The following is a 16,140-nucleotide window of genomic DNA, read 5'->3' on the forward strand; positions in this document are numbered from 1 at the left end:
CCATTACGTTCTAATCATGGAAATAGATAATTTTTCCTGTTTGTGGTCTTCTCTTTTCCCCTTAAATCAGTCCCTTTAACATTTCTTGTAGCACTGGTTTCTTGGTGACAAACTCCTTTAATTTTTGCTTATCTGGGAAAATTTTGATCTCTCCTTCCATTTTGAATGATAACCTTGCGGGGTAGAGTATTCTTGGCTGTAAGTTTTTTCCTTTTAGCACTTTAAATATATCATGCCATTCTCTTCTAGCCTGTAAGGTTTCTGCTGAGAAGTCAGCTGATAGCCTTATGGGGTTTCCTTTGTATGTAACTTGACATTCTCTTGCGGCTTTTAGGATTCTCTCTTTATCTTTAATTCTGGACATTTTGATTATGATGTGTCTTGGTGTGGGCCTCTTTGGGTTTATCTTGTTTGGGGCTCTCTGTGCTTCCTGTACCTGGATGTCTGTTTCCTTCCTTAGGTTAGGGAAGTTTTCATCTATTATTTCTTGAAATAGATTCTCTGCCCCCTTGTCTCGCTCTTCTCCTTCCGGGACACCTATAACACGGATGTTAGTGCGCTTGATGTTGTCCCAGAGGTCCCTTAGACTGTCATCACTCTTTTTAATTCTTTTCTCTTTTACCTGTTCACCTTGGGTAATTTCTTCTAGTCTTTCATCCAGCTCACAGATCCGTTCTTCTGTATCCTCTACTCTGCTTTTGAGTCCCTCTAATGAATTTTTCATTTCCAGTATTGTATTCTTCATTTCTGATTGGTCCTTTTTTATATCTTCCATTTCTTTGTTGACATTCTCACTGAGTTCATCTATTCTTCTCCCCAGATCAGTGAGCATCCTTAACACTCTTAGTTTGAACTCTCTGTTGGGTAGGTTGCTCATTTCTGTTTCACTTAGTTCCTTTTCTGGGGTTTTGTCCTGTTCCCTTACTTGGAATGTATTCTTTTGCCTCCTCATTTTGCCTCTTTCCCTGCGCTTGTGTCTACGTATTAGGTAGGTCAGCTACGTCTCCTGCTCTTGGATAGGTGACCTTATGTAAGTGATGCCTTAGGAGGCTTCCAGTGTGCTTCCCTCAGATCTCAATGTTCCAGGGGTGACCCCTATGTGGGCTACATGTGTCCTTCTGTTGTGGCCTGTTTGCTCTCCCTGTAGGCGCCCAGGGAGGCTGAGTTATGCTCCTGGTCAGCTGTTGTAATGCTCAGCTGCTTGTAGTTGTTGTGAGCCCTTCAGTCTCTTTATCAGGTGTGGGGAGCCCCAGCACAGTTGGCTGTAAGTTCTAATACCACATTTGTGTTGCAGTATTTCTTTTAACTGAGTAGGCCCCCAGCGTGGCAGGTTGTTTGGCTCAGGGCCTTACAATTGCTGCAAGCCTGTAGCCTATTAGGTCTCTTGTCAGCTCTCTGAGGATTGTAGCTGGGTGGGGCTGGCCTCAGGCACAGGAACACCCAATTGTTTCAGGCTTTGGAAGGTGGGGCAAACCTCCTATGTGGGTCTTTGAGAAGCACAAGTCTTCTGCAGCTGACAAGCCCTGTTGCCCACAGGTCCACACACACAGTCAACACAGTCCTGCCCCGTGTGAGCGCCCCGACCTCCCTAAGCGGACCCAGTCTCTCCACAGCGGGAGCCCCACACACTCCGCCACCACCCCACACTCTCCACCCGCTCCTTGTGCACACCCTGCCTGGCTAAAGTCGGCTCAGTTGCCAGGCTGCAGAGAATCCAGTCACCAATCTATGCAGGCCCACACGTTGCCTGAGGGCTTGTTGTTGGGTGGGGCCAGTCTCTAGGGTGGGCTGCCTGCCCTGGCTGAGCTGGATTAAATCGGTGTTCTAGCGGGTGGGGCAGACCCTGGGCTAGCCGGCCTCAGGGAGAACTCCAATGGCTTCTGTGTCAGCACGCTCACACGAGGCCACAACAATGGCTGCTGCCAATGTCCCAGTCCCTGGAGAGGTCTCACCCCTCGCCGAGATGCACTCAGGGCCTATTAGGTGAGTCTGTTGTCACCAAAGCACTGTGCACCTTTCTTTCTGGTGATTTTAGGATGCTTTCTGGAACGGGTGAGTTTGTGCGCGGGCCTTTTAAGAGCCAGTTTTAGTTTCTTTGTGAACCGGGTTTTCTGGGGGTGCTCCCCAATGTTTTAGTAGCAGGCAAAGTCAGATATTATGCCGCTGGTGTCGATTGTGCTGGGTCCACAAAATGCCCACAGCGGGGGCGCTCCCCGGCTCAGGGCCCCGCGCCTCCAGGGAGGCTGCGTACCTGTGAGCTGCTCCCAGCGGCCGTGAAGCTGGCGGCTTGTGAAGGCGGCGTTTTTCCTCTCCAGAAGGGAGTCTCTGCCTCTTCTGCCTCAGTGAGGATTGTCCTTTGTTGCAGGAGTTCCTCTTATCCAGTTTTCAGTTCTGTCTCAGGGGTAATTTTTCCACGAGTAGTTGTAAATTAGCTGTGTCCACGGGAGGAGGTGAGTTCCGAGTCTGCTTACGCCGCCATCTTGACTCCGCCCCCTCCCCTCATTTTTCTTTTTTCTCCCCAAAGCCCCAGTACATAGTTGTGTATCATAGTTGTAAAGTTGTAGCTCTTTTATGTGGGATGCCACCTCAGCATGGCTTGATAAGCAGTGAGTAGGTCCACGCCCAGGATCCAAACTGGTGAAGCCCGGGTTGGCAAAGTGGAATGCATGAATTTAACTGCTGTGCCACCAGGCTGGGCTCTATATATCATTCTTGAACTCAACTTCTGGGTGATCCTTTACAGCTGAGTCTCCAAGCTTCTTGCTTTGGACAGCAGATGTCCAGTTACCAAGTACCAAAAGTTAACATTTCAGACAACCTCAGATTGCTACCCTGATATTTCATCCCCCATCTTCCTACAGCCTATAAGTAGTAAAATAGTGGAAGAGAATCAGGCAGATAATGTGCACACTTAAGGATCTGACACCCAGGAAGGTTCTCAACATACTAGTCTGATTGTTCTGGTTCTATACTCCACAACTTGCAATTGAATTTGATTGAAATTATCCAGTTTATTTATTCAGTCTTTTATTTCTAGAAAGGGGTGTCTGCACTTGCATAAATATAATCTTGGATGATTTTATCATTGAGGTCACTCTTAGGGGGAGTTAGAAGTCAACCTCTATTTATAGCTCTATTTAGCCATTAAGAACCATTCACTTTCTCCCAGCCTTCTTTACTTAGGGGCTTTTCTTCCTTCCTGTCCATTTCTTAGGAGATTTGGATGTAGCCAGTGTTTTCCAACTTGATCACTAAAGGCCAGACAGATTTAAAAATATACCCATGTTAATGGAATTCAATTCTAGATGGTTAGATGGTGAAAAAACATGTTAAGATTGTATATATATTAATATGTACTATATATATTTTTAATAATTTACTATGTATATTATATATACACATATAGCACTGTATATATACATATATATATGTATATAGTCTCCTAAAGTCCATCTTAATTTTTTTAAAAATATTGTTTTATAAAGCAGGAGTTTTTAAAATTAAGACTTTATTTTTTAAGAGCAGTTTGAAACTCGCAGCAAAATTGAGGGGACCTAACCAATTTTAGCTTCTATTTCTAGAAATGAATTGATGAATACTGACCAAAGCTAGGGTGGACAATTCACACTTTATATTGATTAGTATATAGCATTTATAGGGAGAAAAGCTACTGGAAACTGATGCTCGTAACTACCTTACAATTTATTTTATGCTACTTGTTTTATTTTTGTGTCATTATGAACTCACATTAGACTTAAACTCTTTTCTTTATCATCATGACTTTCTTGAGCAACTCAGAAAATCCAAACTGATAGTCTTTTTGGCAATTATGGTGATGATGACAGCAAATACTTACGTTTAATCCTGTCGATCTTGACTTAAAAATGATAAACCAATTTAAAAATCAGTATAAGAGAGCTTTATTTATAGTAGTCCATGTGAAAAACACCTTTGGGCTTTAGTTGTTTCATAAAGGCAACTGAAACCATACAGAAGGCGCAATTCATTTAAAAAAGCCAGAAGTATAGTGGTCAGATCTAGAGAGTAGCTTTTCCACATCCTTATGGTAGCATCCAGATACCACTTATCACATTTTGTTTAATTCTAGGCATCAATCTGAAACATAAAATATTTTATTGATGTGCTGGGAAGAGACATCAGAGGATGAGATATCTGAAATTCATATCTCAAAAGGAAGGGTTGAAGGATATTTTGCATAGAAAACAGAAGATTAAAGGAACAAATAAAGGCAGGTAGATTTTGTAGCAATATAAGGAAGCTCTTTCTTGCAATTAGAGCTACCCAACAATGAAAGTGAGATTTCTGTATAGTTTTAATCACAGACTGACAGTGTGCCATGGGGAAATTTCCTATAGAGTAGGAGGTTGAGCTATGGGACATGCGCTGGTCTTTCTGTCTTTATTTTTCTTTTCTTCATTGAAGGATAATATGGTTTTAAATGCAGAGTAAAAAGACATCTGAGTCACAGATATGCTGCCAAATATCTTTTTGATCTTGGGCAGGTCATTTATCTTCTGTGGGTCTAAACGTGTCATGTACAAAACATGGCCTGGAGTTGTCTTTTTTTTTCATTTTTGCTGAGGAAGATTTGCCCCAAGCTAACATCTATTGCCAATCTTCCTCTTTTTTGGCTTGAGGAAGATTAGCCCTGAGCTAACATCTGTGCCAAATGTCCTCTATTTTGTATGTGGGTCACCACCAAAACGTGGCTGACGAGTGGTGTAGGTCCATGCTGGGGATCCGAACCCACGAATCCCAGCCACCGAAGTGAAGCGCACATGGCCTGGACTTTTCTTCTTTTTTTTTTTTTGTGAGGAAGATCATCCCTGAGCTAACATCCATGCTAATCCTCCTCTTTTTTTGCTGAGGAAGACTGGCTCTGAGCTAACATTTATTGCCAATCCTCCTCCTTTTTTTCCCCAAAGCCCCAATATATAGTTGTATATCATAGTTGCACATCCTTCTAGCTGCTGTATGTGGGACGTGGCCTCAGCATCGCCGGAGAAGCCGTGTGTCGGTGCGCACCTGGGATCTGAACCCGGGCTGCCAGCAGCGGAGCGTGAGAACTTAACTGCTAAGCCATGGGGCCGGCCCTGGCCTGGAGTTTTTAGCGTGTATTTTAGTTCTAATGTTCTCTGACCATACAAATGTAGACATACTGAGTCAAACTCTAAGTCTACCCATGGTGAAGGATCATTATAATTATAGAGCTGGAAAGCATTTAGAACTGGAAAGCAATTAGTCAACCCCCACACAAGGTGTTAGATTATGCATATTACTGTCCCTACACTGACTTGCTAGTAAATTGTTTTAATAAGTCTTTCTGTCAAATGTTATATGTATAATATCATAGTTTCGGTTATTATCCCTGAATGGAAAAATGTAACTCTCTCAAGCAGAAATGCTCAGAGAAGATCCTGCTGAGCCTTCTTCTTCTGGCCGTGTAGTCTGCATACACAATTATCCTTCCCTTAGTTAGATTAACTTGTTCTTTACCAGGGATTGTCAAATTAATACTGTAATCAAAAATCTCTAATAGAGACCTGAATATATCTCTGCTATGTGTAATGTTAATTACTTCTTTTCTAAAATAACTGAAATCAGGCTCACTTAATAGGATGCCTTAGTTAGCAGATCTGGTTTATTTCTCCAAAGTAGTGCTAGTCAGAACTTTATAAACAATTCTTAAAATCACCTAAAAAAATCAGTATTTATGACTTTCTTAATTGATGAAATTCCAAGAATTAACTAAAATTCCAGAAGGTTACTCTTTGTGATATGAAAATATTTACAAGTATTGGCATTGGTCCTTATATTAAAATATGATACTGTGTAGCAAATAATCAAATGTTATCATTCACAAGAAACTAAATTGCACTTGCCAAAATAAGCAAAGCACTTGGCTATAGAACCCACAGTAATATTGTGTTCACCCCGCCTATTTGTAAATTCACAAATTCAGACGTTTAAACAGTTTCTGGCTAGCATCAGCTTAATTCAATTATGAAAAGTGACACTGACAATTGCATGAAGAAGAAAGCTCATTTAACCAAATTGACTAAACTTGGTCAATGGCCCTAGGGCAAAAGGTTTTGAAATTTTAACTACAGAATAGTATATTCATCATTAACAGTATCTTAGATATCCCATAATGTTCTCAATCAGTCATTTATTAAGTGTCCATGGTGTCAAGGCACACTTTTAGATCTTGTGAGGGATATAAAGATGAGTAAGAAGACTTAGACCCTCCTTTCAAAAGTTTACAGTCTAGAGACTTAAGGAGGGACTGGCAAAAGAGTGGAAGCCTCACGCTTTTGTCATCTAGGTAGATGGTTTTGGTTCTCTCAACTCAAAGTGATCAGGGACCATTTCTTTCTTTTTCGTTGTTTATTTATTTATTTGATTCTTTAATTGATTTCTTTTTTATTGCGGTAACATTGGTTTATAACAGTGTATAAATTTCAGGTGTACATCATTATACTTCTATTTCTGCATAGATTACATCATGTTCACCACCCAAATACTAATTACAACCTATCACCACACACATATGCCTAATCATCCCTTTCGCCCCCCACCCTACCCCCTTCCCCTCTGGTAACCACCAATCCGATCTCTATCTCTATGTATTTGTTTGTTGTTGTTTTTATCTTCTACTTATGAGTGAGATCATATGGTATTTGACCTTCTCCCTCTGACTTATTTCACTTGGCATAATACCCTCAATGTCCATCCATGTTGTCACAAATGGCTGGATTTCACCGTTTCTTATGGCTGAGTAGTATTCCATTGTGTATATATGCCACATCTCTTCATCCATTGGTCCCTTAGGGACCATTTCAAAACATCGTGGCAATTGTTGTCTCTGGAGTTACACGGGGTTGGAATTCTGATACTACTACTACTTGTGTGACTTTGAGTAAGATACCTTAGTTTTTCCAGATCTCAGGTCCCTCATCCTAAGATGCAGACAATTAAAGTACAGACCTCAGAGGTTTACTTTGAAGAGAAAATGAGATATGTGTGCAATGTGCTTTGCACATAATATGCATATCAAAAATAAAGGTTAAATATATTTAAGGGATAAGGGATTCATTAAATAAGAAAGCTGTCTTTTCTTTGGCAAGATTAAAAAGTTTCACATTTTGTAATGTGTTAGAGTGAGATACTTACATTCAAGACTGATTATATAACATTCATGGACTACAAAGGGAAAGAAGAATTTCTAATGCAATGCCCTAAAGCAAGACTGCTGTGAGCTGGTGATCTTAGATAAATGGAGGAGAAGACAATTTGGGAAATACTGATCAAATATAATGCCCTAAATAAAGTGTACTGGCCTTCACCTAATTGTTTGACAGAATGTCTTATATTTTTGTAGACAATATGGATAAGGCAAGATCAGAAAGAACTAGGTAAATTTGTGAAGTGGCAGAACAGCCCCTAAAAAGACATTGGAATGTGTAAATATTAATCTGAAAAAAATACTTTTGGACCTGGCTCAGAGTGCTGTCTTAGTAGAGTGGAAGTACTGCAAGATTTGAACGTCAGAAAGTTTGGAGTTTGGACTTTTGCTCTGATTCTTATTAGCCGTGAAAGATTTTTTTTTTTATAATTTTGTTTATTTATTTATTTATTTTCCCCCAAAGCCCCAGTAGATAGTTGTATGTCATAGTTGCACATCCTTCTAGTTGCTGTATGTGGGACGTGGCCTCAGTATGGCCGGAGAAGCGGTGTGTCGGTGCGCGCCCGGGATCGAACCTGGGCCGCCAGCAGCGGAGCGCGCGTACCCAATCGCTAAGCCATGGGGCCGGCCCGCCGTGAAAGATCTTTACCTCCTTGACCACCAGTTTCTTCTTCTGTAAAGGGAGGATATGCGGATAACGCACTTGGCACATCTTAAGGGCTCAATAAATCGTATCAATGATAATCATTGTTATTTTCACTTTCATTTCATTTCTGTGATGAGATGAAGATAATTACAGTTTTTTCTTTCCATTTTTTACTCATCTTGGAAATACAGGTATACCAAGAAGGCATTTAATCTCTATTTTATAGAAGAGGTAGTTGGTTATTTTCTTTCTGACCAGGAGACACTGCGTTCTATGATTCAAGTATCTACTCTGTCTCCAGAAGGTGAACTTCTAAAATTTATTGTATAGTTTCACTTTCAAACATGTCTATGTGTGGGCAGATAAGTTTTTGATACTCCAAGATTCAATGAAAATAATAATATCTATAAACTAACCTATACACCCCCTAGTATATGTCAGATACTGTTCTAAAGCACTTTTCATGTGTAAACTCATTTAATGTTTACAACAGCCATAAGAAGTAGGCACTGTTGTTATCTCCATTTTATAGGTAAGAATCTCAAATACACATATTTGAATAATCTGCCTAAGATCAAACAGCTAGTAAGGAGCAGAGAATCTAGGCAAGTCTAAGTTAGAATGGATGCAGTTTGCCCCTTATAATCGAATTGATTTGTTCTGAAGAAGCAATGTCATAAATGGAGGTATATTTGAAATATTTCTATTGGCACTAGATCAGACAGCAATAGAACTTAAAAAAAATAAGAACATCATTTCTATTATTAGTTCTATGGGAATAAGTACTTCAGATTCCCAAACAACTGGTTTTTAAATTAACTCTGGAACATAATGTGCTCAGAAAATGAGAACCGATTCTATACAAATTGCTGAACCATAAGGCAGAATGATTAGTGTCTTAAGAGAGTTATGAACAAAGATGCATAGGAGCTCAGAAGAAGAAGACATCATTCTGATTGTGGGTATCCAAGAAAGCTTTATGGTGAAGGTGAGCTGAACCTTAATACAGTGTGGATAAAATCAAAACAATGAGGAACCAAAGGGAAAACAGCCTGAGAGTTGAAACAAATTTACTACAATCTCCATCTCTCTTGTTTGCTTAATTCCCTCATCTCATTTGACTTTAATGCCATCTTGGTTTCTGAAGGACCTTTGTGTACCTTTTCTCCATGCAGATTTTTTTTTCTTAGAGTCATAAGAAGCATCAACCCCAAAATGAGGTTGATGGGGAATATGGGAGGCGCTATTCTTCCCTTTAAGCTGAGAATGCAAAATTTTTAGCCGATAAAAATATTTGAGCACACTAAGGAACTTGTAAACTTTGTAAACTTTACTTACAAAATTTGTATTTTGAAACATCAATGAAAAATCATTTGAGTTTATTTCACAATTCCCCACAGATTTATACTAGATGATAGTTCTAAATGGTAAGCCAATAGATCAATATCTTAGAGCATAGGAGTTATTATTTCAAAGAAGTATCATTTTAAAGATTAGTAGCACATTATTAAGTTGCAACGGGCGAGAAAAAATGTACTTGGTAGAGAATTTCATCAAAAAGTATTATTATGATAGATGAAATGTTTATATTAGAGAAAGAATATCTAAGGTAACAAAGCTATGTTAATAGCAAAAGTTTTGTTGCAAAGTAGTGAGAACGGAATGCATTACATGATAACTTGCAATTGTTTAACAGAGATTAGACATTTAAAAATTTGCTAATCTATTTGTTAATCTGTTTTCTCGCTTTATACCCTCATTAACAATAAAAAGCTTTGCAGCTTCCAGAAGAACCGAAATAAAGTATGTAGGCGAGACCACCGCCGAGGGCTAATAATTTCATAGCAGCAGCAGTAGCTAAATTCAATCAACATTTAAATCTATAGGCATCTGCTGCTCCAGTTCAAAACATTAACCCGTTGTTAGATTTCCCATATATTCATAACTAACATCATCCATGATTCAGAACTGAAAAATAAATCCCTCATTGACAGATCATTTCCTAGTTGTTCTAATTCTTTGGGTATGTTGTAATTTTATTTATAAAAGAAAAACTGGTCATTCATAGTCAGGAACAACCCAATCTTAGTATACTTTAAGAGAAATATCAGGTGAATAGAGCATAATGTTTGAATATTCCATTCAGCCATCCATCCTAACCAATATTTATTGAGTGCCATCTATGTATCAGGCACTATATTAGGTGCTAGGTCTCGAAGAAGGGAAGGAGTTAAGATGTGTTGTAGACTTACCTCGTGTTAGCCCCTGTAGGTGTTTTCAAACACAGTCCCTGGCCTCAAGAAGTTCAAACCTAATTAGAAAGATAAAAATCAAAAGTTATTTTAAAAACTATTTCAAACCCTAAATTGTCTTCAAAATATGGTATTTCTGCCATTCCTTTTTTTTTATGGGGGATTGGGACAGAGAGGAGAAAGAGCAAGAGGGTTAATGAGAAGCTGGTATCAATTTTATGTGATACAATCTTTAATTGAAATAGTGAAATGCCAAAAATCAACATGGAAATTTCTTTTGTCCACATGCTGTAAAGCAGTGGATATTGATTATTCCTTAAAATTTTGAACTCGTTCTATCCCATCTAACACAAAACGATCAAATTGTCCTCTCACATCACCTATTTCATCAAGGCTACTCAATGCCTTAGTTTGTTGCTTTCTGAAATCACATAATACATTTCAAAATTCCCATTCTTTGGACTTTATGGAGCTGGATGCCCTCTAAGTTGTTAAGGAGATCATTTAAAAGTTGGCAGCCAAACTAGAGCAAATCCTTGTCTGTTCTATACTCATCCTGCGACTAACTAGCATGGAAGAACTCTAAATCTTATAAGGATTACATTCACATAAAAGCATCTCATGATTAATTTTTTAAAATCCACACCTCTGAAACATATAAAAAGGCACTTTGTCTTAATTCCTTAATAGAATCATTTTATAAAGTCTAAAATCTATCTTAATGATTCATGTTTGTTTTCAGAATTGTTTCCTTTCATCTAGACCACTTTCTTCTCAACTCTTTTTCACATGTTCAACTCTTACTTCTCCTTCGGTTCCCAGGGAAGTAGTCTTCTCATGCAGAAAGCCTTCCTTGACATCCTGCCCCCTCCAAGTTTCACTTAGATGTATCTTCTAGATGCTCCAACAGCTTTGAGTACTTCCTTATCACATTACCTTGTGTTACAGAAACTGGCTACTTGTTCACCAAACTGTTTCCCTTTTCCTCCTGTTACAGAGCCAGGCTACATTTTGCAGATAGATGTGTGCATGTGACTGAATTCTTCACAATGGAATACAGCTAGATACAAATCATGCCACTATTAGGCCAGCCTTAAAACCATCTCATACACGATCCTTCATTCTATGTTCCCCATTCACAGGTAGAATCCCTGAGGACCTACAGGAGGAAAGATCCGTAAGACAGAAAGATCCTGGTCCTACAACCACAGCTTTCAGGATCATCCCTCATCCCCACTAACAAAATCCAGACTGGGATTGTTCGATCTGTTTCATCTCCCCGATTAGATTGTAAACTATAGTACTCCCACAGCGACTGGTTTTGTTTTGTTCCGAGTTTCACCTAACACAGTATATGGCACATAATGACCATCTCTCTATATTTTTTAATAACTTGAATTTTATACGATAAAATGTACCACGAAAATTTCACAGGAAATATTATTCTAGATACAGTTATTCCTCTGGGGGAAATTCAAGGCTTCATCTAGTACAGGCATCAAAATACCTTTTGGTAAATACCTTAAAGTTAAAATCTGATTTTGCTTAAGAGTTCAAAGCAAGTGGAAACATGGAAACATTTTCACAAAACTGTCTTTGTAGGCCTCTATTTGTAGTTTTTGGTAAGATGGTGAGATCACTGCAAAACCTTAGTCAGAAGTAACAGACTCAAAATCTACTTGCTGCATTTGCCGTGATTTAGAATGTCCTTCGAACCTCCACTGGGGATTAATGGCAATGGAGAGAAAATGAAAGGTAATTTTCTTTCCTTTTCAAAACAATAACCAATCAGAGAACCCAAGACCTTCTTCTCTTCTCATAGTACAATGAAATAGCTTTTGAAGTTTAGTCAAAAACAGAGACAAGCAATATCAAGTCTCAGTCAGCACGCATTCCTGTATTTATTGCCAACACCTCTCTCTCTCCTTACTCCTGCGCCAAAAACACTGTGTGCACTGACTCCTTTTGGGCAACCACCTGTTTGAGGCCACTTCCAAAAGGTCTCTTCATAAATCTCACCCATCTGTCTCTTTATGATCATCCACTTGCTAGGTAAATTTAGTCCTGCTTGGCAGAACCCAACTTTCAAACACACACTTCTTTACTTTCAGCCCTGTTTAAGCAAGGAAAATAGAGAGGAGATGGTCAGATCTCCTTGCTTCTTTTCCGAAGAATGAAGAAAAAGCTTTTCCTGCCAGACATGCCATTGCCTTTTAACCTGAAGTAGAAATCCTCAAGCTCTGTTCCACAACTCATTTAGAATATTGCTGAATGGCACCTTTAGGCTAGATGTTACGGTAGCTTTAATAAGCATGTAGTTCACTCACATCAATGTTAATATGTAATTTGCCTTGCTAAAGCACTTGTCTCTTCAGTGTAAGACAAACGCACATTGGATTTGCCAGTTGAAGCCATTTCTTAAAGTTTTCATAGACACGAAGACAAGTCTTCTGCCTCTCATGTCATCCCAATGCTACCTTTCCTTTATGAGTACAAATAGCAATCTAATGACCTGTTGATCTAATAGAGGAGAAAACAGAAAGTATTTAACACCAGCCAGAAATATAAAAAATTTTCTGAGTCACGCTTTGCGTTTATGTCAACCGAGCTTCCTACAGTGGTCAGAGCGCAAATTATTGTCTCAATTTTGTTTTTTTTCCTGAAGACTGAGGAAAAAAATGGATCATAGTTTCTCATAAGCAGGAGAAAATGGATTTTCAGCAATTGATTTAGCCAAGTAAGCAGCTCACTCCAGCTCACAGAACATTCCTGACGTGGCTAAGAGAATGAAACAAACAAGGAGGGAACTGGTGTAATGGTACGTGTTCTTTCATGTCCGTGCTTTCTGCCAAAGTTCTGACTAATTGTTGTGGCTGAGGAAACTGTGAGAGCTAAAGTCAATAATTTTCCAGAGCAAAACTGTCCATGGTGAGGTATAATCTGGCCTGATGCAGTTTTAGTATTTGCAGATGTGCATGGAAAATGGTTCTAAGAGTTTTTGAAGTTTTCCATTTACTTAAGTCATAAACTCAGTTTTTTTCCCCACAGAAGTAACAAACATCTCATAAGTAGCCTTTCATTTAGTGTGTTTTACGTCAGAAGAATATCATCTTCCATTTTATTTTTTAAATAGAGTTAGTCAGAGTCAAATCATGTATGTTTTACATTTTGACCCATAAAAATACTTTGGACTTACTCACTATAATTTTTGTCTTTGCTATACGGCAACCCTTCTGTTATAATGTGAAAATTCCAAGTTTCGTTAATGACTCATGACTCTATTAAATGTAATAGGCATATTTTAATTAAAATATTTCAAACCTAAAAAATGGTATTTCAACAAAAAGCTGGAATTTAATTTATATGCTATAGTGTGATGCTTTTTACAACTTTATTTAAATTAGAAAAATGTTTACTTCGTATGAAGTTTCTTTCTGCTGCTAACCCTATTCTAAAGCACCAAAAAAAAAAAAAAAAAAAATTCTGATTGTCAAAATAGGATGTCATTTTAAAGCAGATTCTACATTAGCACAAGCAACTGCTACCCCGTAAAGTAGTTTAAAATTACATATTAAAGAGACTGCATTAGGAGGCTTTCATATGCTTTTATTTAGAATTGTTTGCACATGTTTTTCTTTAGTCATTGTTCTCATATTGTCATAGATTTAGGTTTATACTAGATAAGCAACAGTAGGTAAGCAAACATCCAAGAAAAAAGAAAATTTGAAATACCTAAAGGTACCTGACTTACAAAATCATCAAGTACTTATTTCACGTGCAGATTGTGCAGTAGGAAACCAGGATGGATGAGGAAGAGAGTAGGTTTTTAAGTAGGTTTTTAAGTAGGTTTTTGTTCTAGACGCCCTAAGTGACATATCTTTGTTCCTTTCTTCCTTTCTTCCTTCCTTCTTTCTTTCCTCCCTCTCTTCCTTCCTCTTCCTCCCTTCTCCCTCTCTCTTTTTTTTTCTTTTGTTCTTTTTCTAATGTCATCCTTTTATTTTTTTCTTAAGTAGATTGAGTGGTTTGGAGCTTTATTAACTGAACATCAACAATACCAAATCCTACCTTAAACCACATTGCAGCTAACATAGAAACTTAGGAAAAATAGTCTACAGTGATGAAGGTTACCGGAGTATAAGATTTTCATAATACACATGGCAGGATACACAAACTGGGATATCAGTTGTGCTTCTTATCACTAAAGAATGAGAATTTATGGGTTTTGTTTTTGATTGTGTGTGTGTTTCCACAGGGTCCCCTTAAAAAAACAAGCAAGACTTCTTGGAAACCCAAGTAACTTTTAAATTATTTTTTTTAAAGTCAAAGTACAGTGCACTTATAGAAAAGTGCATAAACAATGAATCACACAAAAGCAAACACCAGAGTAACCACCACCCAGGTCAAAATATAGAACATGTCTAGTGCTACAGAACCATCAAGCTCCCTCCCAATTCCATTTCTCCCCCTTTGTCAAAGGTAAACAAACATTCTCTTGATTTCTAACCCTATAGTTTAGAGCTGCCTTGAACATTATATAAATATAATCACATATTACATATTACTTTGTGTCTGCCTTCTTTATTTCACCTTATGCTTATTGGTTTTATTCATGTTGCAGTTTATCAAATAACATCCGAATATACCACACTTTATACATCCATTCTATTGCTGATGGACATTGGGTCATATCCAGTTTAGAGCAATTACAATTAATGCTGCAATAAACATCCTTGCAGATATTTCTTGGTACATAGGTTGGATATAATGAGGAGTGGAATTGCTGGATCATCTGGTACGCATATGTTCAACTTCAGTAGATAATGCCAAACCGTTTCCCAAAGTGTTTGTAGCAATTATATTCTCCTGAAATATATGTGTTCCTGTTGTATCACATCTTTGCCAATACTTGGTAGAGGTATTTGCTTTGAGAGTTTAGGTTAGATCAGGGAAAGAGGACAGAGGGAATGAAGGTTTGCAGTGGAAAAGAGAAGACTCCTGACCTGGGCTGCAGTTGACTGGCAGGAGAAGAACGTTGTGCTGTGAGTGGTGAAGACTTGCATGTCACTGCCAAGGACTTTCCCTGGAAGTAGGAGGTTCTGTGAAGTGTTGGGGAGTCAAATAAAGAACATGGTATTATTATGAAGGTGCAATCTTATTATTATATCCTATAATATATGCTATTATATAGGATATAAGATATAGAATTATGAAGGTGCAAATCAACCTGGCAACAGAATTTCAGTGCAAACTAAATTATGTGTGTGTGTGGAGGAGATTGGAGTCTTTTCACAAGCAAAAGAAAACCAATACATAAAACAGACAGAGTCTCTTTATATATAAGAATCATTAGAAATGTCTAGGGTGGTAGATTAAAGATGAAAAAGGTCACAGTAGAAGTTTGCCATGAAGAAGTACTTCATATCAGTCTATTATAAACTGCATCTTCTTTTTGTGATCAATTTTGAACATATTGTGTGTCAGAAGGGATGGGAATACAATTCCTGTATTTTCAGATATAGAAATTTCCCATGGGTGTTTACTGAACTGTTTTAGTAAGCAATTGCTTTATAAGGTAATTATTTTATAATTATCCTATAGAAGGTTCTTTTGAAAAAATATCCTCTAGAGTCAGGAATAATCACAGAATTCTATAGTTGGAAGAGGTCTTGGACAACATCTAATTAAACCATCTCATTTCACAGATGAGGAAGTCTAGATGTACAGTTGCCCAGTTACTTGATCAGGCTAAGGCAGGAGTTAACTGCAGATGCAGAAGAATCAGGCCTTTTGACCCAGAAGATAATCACCATAAATTCATTTTATTAAAGAAACATTGAAAAATTTCTGTATTGATTTTTTTTACCTGGCCTATTTCTACACATCTATCAGAACTCATGAGAGTTCATCTACTCCAAGATGTCCTCTCTGATCTCCTCTCTCTTCAAGTCTGCATTAGATGCCTCTATTATGTCTTAAACAACATTTTATAATGATTTCTAGTTTCTAATTATCTGTGCACTTATCTTTCTGCCCAC

At 38.1% G+C, this 16,140-nt stretch overlaps 1 long non-coding RNA gene across 1 annotated transcript in view; it reads left to right on the forward strand.

The window, feature by feature from the left end:
- Positions 1–1,732: 1,732 nt before the first annotated feature.
- The window catches only part of LOC147914394 (uncharacterized), a 776,468-nt gene continuing 762,060 nt past the window's right edge, over positions 1,733–16,140 (forward strand). Inside the window, exon 1 of the long non-coding RNA XR_015555439.1 lies at positions 1,733–1,983. This is a non-coding gene — a long non-coding RNA (uncharacterized LOC147914394). The remainder of the gene's footprint in view (positions 1,984–16,140) is intronic.

The sequence above is a fragment of the Ceratotherium simum genome, chromosome 20 (genome assembly GCF_057802395.1).
Source record: "Ceratotherium simum simum isolate JZ-2026a chromosome 20, ASM5780239v1, whole genome shotgun sequence".
NCBI lineage: Eukaryota > Metazoa > Chordata > Mammalia > Perissodactyla > Rhinocerotidae > Ceratotherium > Ceratotherium simum.